At 42.1% G+C, this 12,278-nt stretch overlaps 1 protein-coding gene across 1 annotated transcript in view; it reads left to right on the forward strand.

Annotated features, from left to right (window-relative positions):
* The window catches only part of LOC128746275 (uncharacterized), a 123,380-nt gene that overhangs the window by 82,276 nt on the left and 28,826 nt on the right, over positions 1 to 12,278 (forward strand). The gene's annotated exons all lie outside the window — the stretch shown is intronic.

The raw sequence follows: 12,278 nt of genomic DNA on the forward strand, positions 1-12,278 counted from the left end.
CAAATTCCTGCTTACTCTAATAAGTTTAAATGTTGGTTAAAAATAGGACAAAATTGGATACTTCCCGATGACGAGCAGGAAAAGAGTACTTATATTTTATCAGCTGGTCAGACGTTTTTTGGCACGTTTCTGTATCACTGCGCTTCATGTTAAAAACCCGCGGAACGAGACACTTTTTTTCCAAAAATTTTAAAAATTTTTTGGTGATAGTTACCAACGAGGTCTTCAATCCATTTGAAAGGTATATCCTTCTAGTTGTCTGAAAAAAAGTTTCAGCCCTTTTGATTAAAAGATAAAATAGTTACAAACGCAAATGTGAAGGTGTCTTTTTGGCTCACTGTTCCCCAGTAGGTGGGAAGAGTGAGACAACGAGTATTGAATACTGAGACATATATTAGAATTAAACCTAAACCATATTTTTTGTTTACAAAGAATAATTTAGAGGTCATACTGTTTATTTTGTGCATAAAGGATACATTATTGTTGTGCATTATTGAAAATTCCGATTTTTCTCACATCTACATTTATATTCATATAAAGGTCAAATCCTGGTTATCTGACCTTCAACTTACACTTCAGAACTCATTTACAATCAATGTATATGGAATGAGTTACAATTCAACACATAATTTTTTTTTTGAAAATTACCCACATCTGTTTGTCTCACTGTTCCCAATAGGAATGTTTTATAAGAAATAGTGAAATAGTGGTGTTAGCAAACAATTCGATGGTCTTATATTTTTTATTTTTATCTCTCATTCCTATGAGATGCCATGTAGTAAATTTAATTTGGATTAGTTATGCGATTTGTCGTTAAAAATCACCTGAAAATGATCGCAATAAAATTTACTTTGGCCCCCCCAAAAACGACTTTTGTTGAAAAATATACTAAAAAATTAACAAATTTTTCTCAAACTGCATTATGTGATATAGATTCACAAACTTTACTTTGCAGGAAAATATCATGAATCTTGTATGTTTTATGGCGAAGCTATTCCCGATGTCTCACTGTTCCTGTTGTCTCACTGTTGACTATTCTCCCCTATATGAAACCTGTCCCCCCGTCGACAGTCAAAAGAAAGCAATCGGATGGGGAGTGAACCATCAGCCTAGCCTCAATAATCTCGAATTAAGTTGCTTGCAAGACAGTCTTTACCAGCTGGACAATGAAGTCCCTTAAACGCGCAATCCCAAATTCCAGCAGGTCCTTTGCAGGGCTGACAGACAGCACGACTACATGAACATATAAGCACGTCTTAATTTGTAAATAAGGTGTAAGCAATTCCAAATCAAGAAACATAGACAATTTTCGGGAATTCAACTTGCAGACTCATCATCTGTTTGTGGACTTTAAGGCGGCGTACGATTCAGTCAAACGAAATGAGCAAATGACAGATAATACTAGAGCATGGTTTTCTGACGAAGCTAATTACGCTGATACGTGCGACGCTGATGGGTCAAAAGCATGCATCAGAAAAGCGGGGGAGACCTCAGCCGCTTCCGTGACGTTGGACAGACTGAGGCAAGGCGATGCACTCTCTATCCTGCTATTCAACATTGCCTTGGAAGGTGCAATATGAAGAGCAAACGCTGAAAGAACTGGAACTACTACGAAATCTGACTTTCAGGGCCACTTGTTCGATAAGCAGTTTTATAGCAGTCATCAGAAAGTTCTGGCGGAGCTCATAGTTTTAAATGGTTTTATGAAATTGGTCATGAAAACCACTAGAGTGCCGCATAGTGAAGTAACAGTTGGGAATGCCTCAGTTACTTGCACAATTGACATATCTATCGACCCACCATAGAAAAAAAACCTACGTCCAAAACCCCCCACATTCCAAATTAGTTCTCGAGTTATGCAGAAATTTGCCCTCTTTTAGAGGCGGAAGGGGTCTTGAACGCCGATCGGTTCAGTAGTCAGTCAGATAGACAGACAGACAGACAGACGGACAGACAGACAGACAGACAGACAGACAGACAGACAGACAGACAGACAGACAGACAGACAGACAGACAGACAGACAGACAGACAGACAGACAGACAGACAGACAGACAGACAGACAGACAGACAGACAGACAGACAGACAGACAGACAGACAGACAGACAGACAGACAGACAGACAGACAGACAGACAGACAGACAGACAGACAGACAGACAGACAGACAGACAGACAGACAGACAGACAGACAGACAGACAGACAGACAGACAGACAGACAGACAGACAGACAGACAGACAGACAGACAGACAGACAGACAGACAGACAGACAGACAGACAGACAGACAGACAGACAGACAGACAGACAGACAGACAGACAGACAGACAGACAGACAGACAGACAGACAGACAGACAGACAGACAGACAGACAGACAGACAGACAGACAGACAGACAGACAGACAGACAGACAGACAGACAGACAGACAGACAGACAGACAGACAGACAGACAGACAGACAGACAGACAGACAGACAGACAGACAGACAGACAGACAGACAGACAGACAGACAGACAGACAGACAGACAGACAGACAGACAGACAGACAGACAGACAGACAGACAGACAGACAGACAGACAGACAGACAGACAGACAGACAGACAGACAGACAGACAGACAGACAGACAGACAGACAGACAGACAGACAGACAGACAGACAGACAGACAGACAGACAGACAGACAGACAGACAGACAGACAGACAGACAGACAGACAGACAGACAGACAGACAGACAGACAGACAGACAGACAGACAGACAGACAGACAGACAGACAGACAGACAGACAGACAGACAGACAGACAGACAGACAGACAGACAGACAGACAGACAGACAGACAGACAGACAGACAGACAGACAGACAGACAGACAGACAGACAGACAGACAGACAGACAGACAGACAGACAGACAGACAGACAGACAGACAGACAGACAGACAGACAGACAGACAGCTGAAGCTGGAGCTGGACAGAAGCTGGAAATTGCACCGTACCGTTAGCACCTTTCATAAAGACAATCGCGAATCCATCATGGATGTCCCTTTTGGCAGTCCATCCCCGATGCCGAACATAAATTGGAGGGTTTGCAAAGGGTATACCCATAGTTATTACCAGGCGATTAAACATAGTATCGGCCGACGAAATCCAGCGATAAGACATACAGCTAGAACCTACGAGCGGAAGTGGAAGACGACGGCCTTTGACAGGGATCTTTTCGTCGAGGCACTCCGGGTGGACGGTGGGAGATCGATCTTGAATGAGAACGAGTTGACGGATATATTGATCAGGGCATGTGATGCTAGCATGCCCAGAAAACAGGAACCGAGAAAAAAGCGGCGACCGGCTTATTGGTGAAATGTAGCAATTAGCAACCATCGTGCTAGTTGTCTCAGAGCCAGAACTGTAGCAGATCGGGAAGAGCGTAGCGCGGCGTTTAGAGTGGCCAGGGCTGCATTGAAACGGGAGATAAAATAAAGCAAACGCAACTGCTTCAAAGAGCTGTGCCGAGAAGCTGACGCCAACCCCTGAGGTGACGCGTACCGTATCGTTATGGCGAAAGTGAAAGGTCCTGTGGCAATTAGCCCAAGTAACAATTCGAAGCCACTTGGTTTTACTTGAAATTTATAAAGGTTTTATTGCGGTATGAATCATTACCACTGGATTTATTGTGGTATTGCACAATACCAAGAGGATACGAGTCCAAACACACTTATAGCTAGCTAGAAAACCATAATAAAACTGTTAATAAAGCGAATTTATTGTGGTTGCTTATATTACCACATTAAAACCTGTTGGCTGCACCACGTCTCCTATAAAATTACCATAAGTGTGGCGTAGCAACACAAAATGGCGCACCAATCAAAGTTGATCTTGTCGCGGTTACTTGTCAAACCGCAATAAATCTGTTAGTTTTATAGAGCTATTAAAATGGTAACACCCTAACCAAACAGTTTTTTTGCTGCTATTATGAAGAATACCAAAGTTCAACACCAAAATCATTTTTTTATGCGAAGCCATATTGCCATATTCTAGTATTTTGTTTTAGCTCGCAAACAACAATTCATCAAAGCAAAGTATTTTGCAGAAAGGAGGTCATTATCTATCGGTTTTCCTGTCAGAGGAAGCATTTAAAATGATTTTGTTAGAAATTGAGATTGACTAACTGAATATTTTCAGTTTGTTAAAACAACCAGTTTTCGAAAATTGAAAAATTTCAGTGGCGCGCTGATTTTATCGACCTATCATATCAAAATTCACGATGAAATTAAATGCGCACATAGTGCAAATCAAAGAAATTGCTTAAAATTTAATAAATATTCTATGGGATATTTTATTCTGGTCGCTATAAACCAAATCGTTCAGAATGATCTGTCAGTAAAACTAAAACTTTTCTGCTCACGGATATATTTTCAAGTTGACAAAGCTAGCGAACTTCATCTGGTTTTTGCTAGAAAAGCGAAAAGCGAAAAGCAAAAAGCGAAAAGCTTTTTTAAATCATGGCGATGGCTGTCAAGCAGCGAAAGCTTAATCGGTTTTATTGCTGCAGAAAGCAGTTTTATAGCGGTCATCAGAAAGTTCTGGTGCAGCTCATAGTTTTATTAGCGGTTTTATGAAATTGGTCATGAAAACCGCTATACGAACGTAATAAAACTTGGAATTGTTACTTGGGAGGGAGTTGTGTCGGAATAAGCTGAAGGCTACCGTGGAGGGACTTTTCCCGACGCACGCCCCTACGATGTGGCCAACAACACCGTACGGTCCAGAAGAGAGGACTAGCGCTGACGGTCTGCAAGTCTCCATCGATGAAATAGTGGCAGTGGCAAGACAGTTGAAAATGAAGAAGGCCCCTGGTCCTGATAGGATTCCTAACGTGGCTCTGAAGGCAGCAATACAAGCGTTCCCGGATTTGTTCAGGAACGTGCTGCAGAAATGCTTAGATGCTGGTAGCTTCCCGGACAGATGGAAGATCCAAAAGCTAGTGCTGTTGCCGAAGCCAGGAAAGCCTGCGGGGGATCCAGCGTCATACCGGCCGATATGTCTAATGGATACATGCAGAAAACTCATGGTAAAGATAATCCTGAATATAGGCTTACGAGGTATACAGAAGGCAAACAAGGTCTGTCAAACATGCAGTTTGGGTTCCGGACAGGGAAGTCCACGGTGGATGCAATTCGAACAGTGATCGAGCGGGCCGAGAAGTCGTCCAAACAGAGGCGAAGAGGAGGTCGTTTTTGCGCCGTTGTAATGATCGACGTAAAAAACACCTTCAACAGCGCCAGTTGGGAGGCCATTGCCGAATCGCTGCATAGAATGCATGTCCCGGGATATCTATGCAGAATACTGAGGAGTTACTTCAGGAATCGGATGCTTGTTTACGAGACCGCCGAGGGGCGTAAGACGATGAACATTACGTCTGGAGCCCCACAAGGCTCCATCCTTGGCCCAACGCTCTGGAATGAGATGTACAACGGTGTACTGTACTGTGTACTTTGCAGATGACACGTGCTATCGGTGATAGGCGAGTCACTGGAGGAGGTAGAGATGCTGGTGAAAGAGGCGATTAGAACTATCAAGAACTGGATGCATGGTGCATAGCTACAAATCGTCCACCATAAAACGGAGGTTCTGCTGGTTAGCAACTGTAAAGCCGCACAACATGCAGTCGTCACCGCCGAAGAGCACATTATTACTTCAAAGTGCGCGGTCCAGCTTCTGGGAGTAATGATAGACGACCGGAAGAATTTCAATTGCCACGTCGACTACGCTTACGAGAAGGCGGCGAAGGCTATCAATGCGATAGCCAGAGTCATGCTGAATTGTTACGGACCGAGTAGTAGCAAGCGGAGACTGCTGGCTAGTGTGTCATCGTGTCATCATCGATACTGCGGTATGGAGCTCCAGCCTGGATCGCAGCACTACGATCGAAGCGGAATCGCGTGAAGCTGAATAGTACCTTCCGACTCATGGCTGTATGAGTTGACAATGCGTATAAAACAATATCGTCGGAGGCAGTATGTGTTATCGCTGGAATGATCCCCATCAGCATTATGCTCGTGGAAGATAACGACTGCTACGGACGAAGAAACACCAGAGGAGCCCGGAAGCTGGCGAGAGAAGAGTCGCTGAGCAAATAGCAGCAAGAGTGGGATAGGGCCGAGAATGGTAGATGGACGCACCGACTCATACAGGTTCTGTCAACCTGGTTGAACAGGAAACATGGAGAAGTCGGGTTTCACTTGACGCAGTTTCTCTCGGGTCACGGTTCCTGCACTGGTTCGGGCACGCTGCGACACCAGTCTGCCCGGAATGCAGAGAGACGGTAGAAACACCACACCCAAGCAACGCACTTGTCGCATTTATGGTTACAGAAACTTATTTATGACTGAAATTAGTCATAAATCGGTTACCACAACTAGCTTGTAACAACTGTGCTAGTTGGGCAGCATGCGGTTTTGGCATGTCCTCGATTTGCCGCGCTACGAAGGGAAGCGCCGCCCCTGACGGTGGAGAACCTAGTGGGTGAAATGTGTCACCGACGTTGTAGCACAGATTATGTTACAACTGCAACGACAGTGTAGAAACAACCAGCGAACTACCAATCCCGATTAGCAGACAATCTTGACAGATGCATCGGTGGAGTGACGAGCTTGATAGAGCAAGCCAAGCTTGGACAGAAACACTACGAGGGCGGCCGTGAGAGTATGGATGTTATGTTGGTCGCTATCTCTGGATCGGTGCGCGTCTCGCCAGGTGAAGTGAAAGTGCAGTGGCGAACTCGATGGAGTAATGCTGAGCCCAACAAGAAACCCTGCGAGGGTGGCCGTGAGGAGATGGAAGTCATAACGGTCGCCATCTCTGGATCGGTACACGTCTCGATAGGTGCAAAGAAATTGGACGGTGAAGGAGCATGTAATAGCATCAAGGACGGCAGAACCCTGCGAGGGTGAATGTGAAGGAGTGGACGTTATGACGGTCGTCATCTTCCGGCTAGGGGTGTACAGACTTAACGGTAGTTCCGGGGGGGTTAAGGTCAGACGCCCGTGAGGTTTTTAGTGGGTAAGAGTCCCAAGCTATGCCACGTGATGTAGCAATACATCATTGAACGTTTCCTCAAGTAAAAAAAGAAAAGGAAAAAAAGACCGACAGACAGCCAAGACGTAGTCCTATGTCAAAAATTCCTTGCTGGCGCCTTTCCATATTAATATTTTTTGAAACGATGGTTCTACAATTGGTGAAGGGACGGTAGGGGAAAGAAGTGAAAATTTTTGGTGATGGAGGAGAAAAGCGGAAAGGAAAGGAGGGGGGGATATTGGTAGCTACGCTTGACAAGTAGTCATTAAATTTGACATTTGATTCTAAATCTGAATACTTTTCTCCTGATAATTTTAGGTCGTTAACGAAAAACTATAGGCTTTCAACATTCTGCAAGTGTGTACTATTAGAAAACAAATTATCAACTGCCAATCCGTAGGATAGTTCGACATCTGCTTCTTTGCCCGTAAGCACTCCCCTAGGCTGGACTGGATTTACGACATAGGCCCGTGGCTAGTAAAATTTATTGCACAGACGTTTGGCAAAACCCCTGTCTGGGCACAACATTGTAAATAAAGACTCGATGCTCTAAATACATCGATTTCGATGTTTTACGACGTTTGACATTAGACAGCCATTTGCGTCTGGTTTTTTATCTTTTCCTTGAAACAGTCTCCAAAAGAAGCATCCTTCTGACATGGTCAGCCATGACCAGACAGCAGCGCAGCAGTCATCTTCTGCATTCGGCCTGTAACCCGACTCGCAGGGGAAAGCTAAAATATGGGCAGGTACGTGGCAGCAGCGTGTTGTGAGCCCCACTTGTTGGCAGTAATTCAAGAATTTTACGCTCGGTTTCATGCTAACCGGCTGCCAATCGGATCGGGACGGATGGGAACAGCAGCGTACGCTGATTGCGTTCGCATTCGTTAATCGTCCTTTTCGCACCCTGGAGCATAATGATGGCATGCTCGAATTATTCTAATTTAGGTAATTTCCCGCCGTCTATGTTGCGGCAGCTCCATCACCGGCATAATTGTCACCGAAATTAGATCCGCGCCGCGCCGGACAATAGTTTGTCGGTGCGTGCACGAATCCGTTGTTGTACAACGTAAATTCGGGAATGCATTCCCCGTTAGGATGTGGTGGCCACTAATCATCATTATTCGGAATCGTCGGAAAATTACACCCATTTGCTATCCGGTTGGATTTTGTTGAGCGAATATAAATGCGTTATTATACTTTGTAGGTAGTTGAGCGCGAATTTCGAATTATCAGAGAAATGATTTACCAATAATATAAAGGACCTTTGTTTCCTGAAACTCGATTTTTGCAAAATAACTAGGAAACATTTTTTTCCAAACTGTGGAATATCTTAAGGCTGCGTAATTTGAGAAATCTGTAAAATTTGAAGGTCAATTTCGGCAAGGTTGTAAATCAGTAGAGTGTTTAGGAAACCCTCTGCATATAACTTAACGGCTTACTTTAAGTGCAGTTTACAACCGAAGACATCGCTTCGAAATGCTACTTACTTTCCGTGTAAACAGTTTCGGACAGCACTTTGCACTCCGAACACTTCGCCGCCACAGTCGTGATTGCGCCATTAATAAATAGCATGACGTATGAGTTTATACGCGGCTTAATGTTAGACGACGCGCAGTCAGATCGCGCCAGTTAATTTATGACCTCTCGTGACGTCAACTGTCGCACTTTCGGATGCGGCGGCGCTGGCGCTGGTGGTGATGTTTTCCTGTGCATGAATGGAGGATTTTCGTCGTTCGGAGCCGATCCGTGCGACGACCGTGGACAATCCGTATTCAAAGGTAATCGGCGGCCGTACGTTGCGTTGCAGTTGGCAAACACTTGCGGACTATAAATAAATTGCTCTGTCGATTCTTCTGTTGGTCTCGCACACCGTGCGCCAGTTAAGTGAGGTTCGGTTAGCGAATGACGGATTTTCCCATACGTATACCTACCGGTACCACCGCTAACCAGCAACCAGGCGGCTTGGCAAAGAACCACACTGGCCTGTCAACCGACTGTACCGGCGACGCTGACGGATCTAGGTCACTGTCCATGAGGTACCATCAGGAATGGTAGGTACTGTTCACTGCGAAGTATGACAACGACAAACGATAGTTTATAAATAAATTGTTTTGCATAGACGATGCCAGGTGAACGAAATAATTTGCCTCACCGTTTGATTAATATAAAGGTACGAATAAATTCCTTTACCAGCAAACGATCCCACCAGTTTGAGCAGAAAATTTTTTGTCGTAAATTTTAAAATTATTCTTCTTACAGTAGCTTAGACTTTAGGGGAAAAATATTAACTCTTACAACATTCCGGAGTACTTTTTTCCCCGGCCGGAGGCCGGAACGCAAACCTTAATGAATAAAAATGAACGAACGAACGAACGAGTGTGAATCCGTAATGTCTGAAACGTGACCATGAAAGTAATTTCGGGCTCTGATGGCGTTAATTCCGGCAAAACCGCCGGCGCCCTTGCCACCGCTGCTTCTGTAAAGTGCTGCTGCATCTCACCACTGCACTGCACTGCTCGAAATTGAAAGGGGAAGTGGAACGGGAATGAATAAAAACGCGGCCTTCCCGGAAATAAAACGCACCCGTTTGCTGCCACCAAGGGGTTCGTTCATAATTAAATTATAGTGAAAAATGCCTGCACAACATCATGGGTAAAGAGGAAGAGTTTTTTTTTTGGGGGGAAACCGATAATTTACTGGCCCTGGTTTTTGTATAATTTGCGGGTGACTGTGAAGTACTCAGGGTATTTCTTTCATTCAATTACATTGCATTGGTGTACTTATGAGTAAATTTCGGCAGTAAAAATGTGGGCTATACTATATTTCATGCTACATAAAAACTATTTTAATCAATTTTTCCATTAAAAGATTCGTAACTGACAAAACAATATTTATTTAAAATCTATGAGTTACTTTGTTACTGGCTTTTTTCCAGATAGTATTTTTTTGGGTGGCTGAGAAAAGTTATAAAATTGAATTTTCATTAAGAAAACCTTTTTATAAGACAATGCTTGATCTAAAACATAAATTTTTAAAATGTTCGAGAAAATCGGAAAAATTGCCTTGGAATTTTCTAGGACAGATGATCTAGTATTGTTCCCTTGCCTAAATCAATTAGGCCATTACAAATATTTAAAAAAGTTTTTGTCCCTCCGGTGTTGGGCCACTGAAGAGGGGGGGGGTGGCGAAAAAAAACAAGGAGAATTTTTTAATCGAGCAAAAAAAATATGGATTGTAGGCATTTTTACTTAAAGTTTAAAGGTGAAAACCTGCTTTTAATAAATACGTTGTTATTTTTCATGCAAAAATCTACGAACAAAAAGACAAAAACGAAAGAAAATTTTTTTGGCCGAGTTTTGGAAATTCCACTGTTTGCGTGCTAGAAACGTTAACTCAACTCGTACACTCATTTTTTGAGTTTTTCAAGCTGTACAGTCCCAGACAATTGATTTAAAAAAAAATTAACTCATATCCTACAAAGTATTTTTGCCCTCCCGATTTTTCAAGCCAATTTCCAAGGGGGAGGGGGTTGGAGGTGACAAAAACTTTTAAAATGATTTGCAATGGCCTTATAAAAATAAAAAAAAGGTTGCACACCAGTTACATTTAGGATACATGTAACGAGTTAGGTTACATTAAATTGAAAATAGTTACTTTTTAGTTTTCTAGTGACAAAAATCTCAAAAAGTTACGAGGTAGTTACCAAATGACCAAATTGAAACCTTTTTTTTTGGAACTGTCAACAACTTGGTCGTCGCAAAACAGTCACCTTTCAGTTACGAGTTACCAAATAGTTATCAAATGACACAAATGAAAGCTTTTACCAAACTGTCATCAACTTGCTGGTTGCAAAACAGTTAATTTTCCGTTACGAGCAGCTAGGAAGTCAAAAAAGAAGTCGGCTAGTAACATTTTCGCAACAACTTGTTCACTGTTCCTTGTAAACACAACGGATTTACTAGATCCTAAGAATTTTACTAATGGTTAAGATAAGCAATTGGTGCACGGGTTGTAAAATGCTCTTGTAAATGCGTTTACTTACTAAATTGATGGAATTTGGAATCTTCTCCGCACAGACATTGGTATTAAGTAAACAAATTTTGATTATTTTCAAACGTAAAAACGATCAAGTTACATCGAAACGATTAAGTTACATCGAAACGAAACCAGCAATGAAACTAGGTTACAGTGTAACTTAGAAAGGACGACGTAAGAAATATTTTAGTTACTAGGTGACCACAACAGATTTAATATTGGTTACCGTAACCAATAGCATAACTAGGCCGAAGGCTTAGGTTACGTGTAACTGTAATGTAACTGAAATGTAACCTTCTATGATTAACACTGCTAGTAAACTGTTTTATTCAAACTAAAACTATTCTTTGATATTAAATTAATACTTTCTTTTCACAACAATCACTAAAAAATACCTTCTCCTGATATCCATGAACAATATCTGCTTAAAACCATTTCATATGTAATATGCCGAAAATGATACAAAACTTCATGAACGATGGTGTAGTAGTTAAAACCAAAGACAAAATGGGTACGAATTTTACTAAGTGATAGCGAAAACAAGTTATCTAATACAATAGTTAGTTTGTAAAAATCCGTTTCCGTTCATTTTGTTATGCTTTCAGTATAAAGGGTTAAACAAAATTAACATTTTCATGTTTAAACACTTGACTAAGCAAACATTTGTCAACGTTGTAAGTAATTATATGTGTAATGATGAAGATTCTTTAAATAATTGTAATGTTTTATAACAATAGTTGCTCCGATGATGAAGGCATAGTTCTTCGAAACGTCAGCTGAACGTAAAATAAAGTTTTCGTAAGAAATCCGAGACCGAAAAGCCACATCTTTTAATTAGATATAAATTTTTGACTACCAAAAGCCCCCTTTTGGAAATAAGTCACTTTGTAAAGGTTCTCACACAAAAAAGTTGAACCACCGTCCTGGTTGGATTTTCAAGTGATTTATAACCTCTAAAGGGTGTTATAATAAAAATTTAGAAGACTTTAACTTGACGCATTTCTGTGAATCGTGCATTTAAAAAACTTCAACAATCATCATGTCGTAATCAAAATGATGTCCAAGCTAAAGTGAGAAACTATTCGCACGTCGAATCAGCGAAACCTTTCAAGCCAAATTTGTTGACAGCTAGAAATCATGAATCGGAAGAAAACCGAAAGCTGGAAGC

This window comes from Sabethes cyaneus, chromosome 1 (assembly GCF_943734655.1).
Source record: "Sabethes cyaneus chromosome 1, idSabCyanKW18_F2, whole genome shotgun sequence".
NCBI classification, from domain to species: domain Eukaryota; kingdom Metazoa; phylum Arthropoda; class Insecta; order Diptera; family Culicidae; genus Sabethes; species Sabethes cyaneus.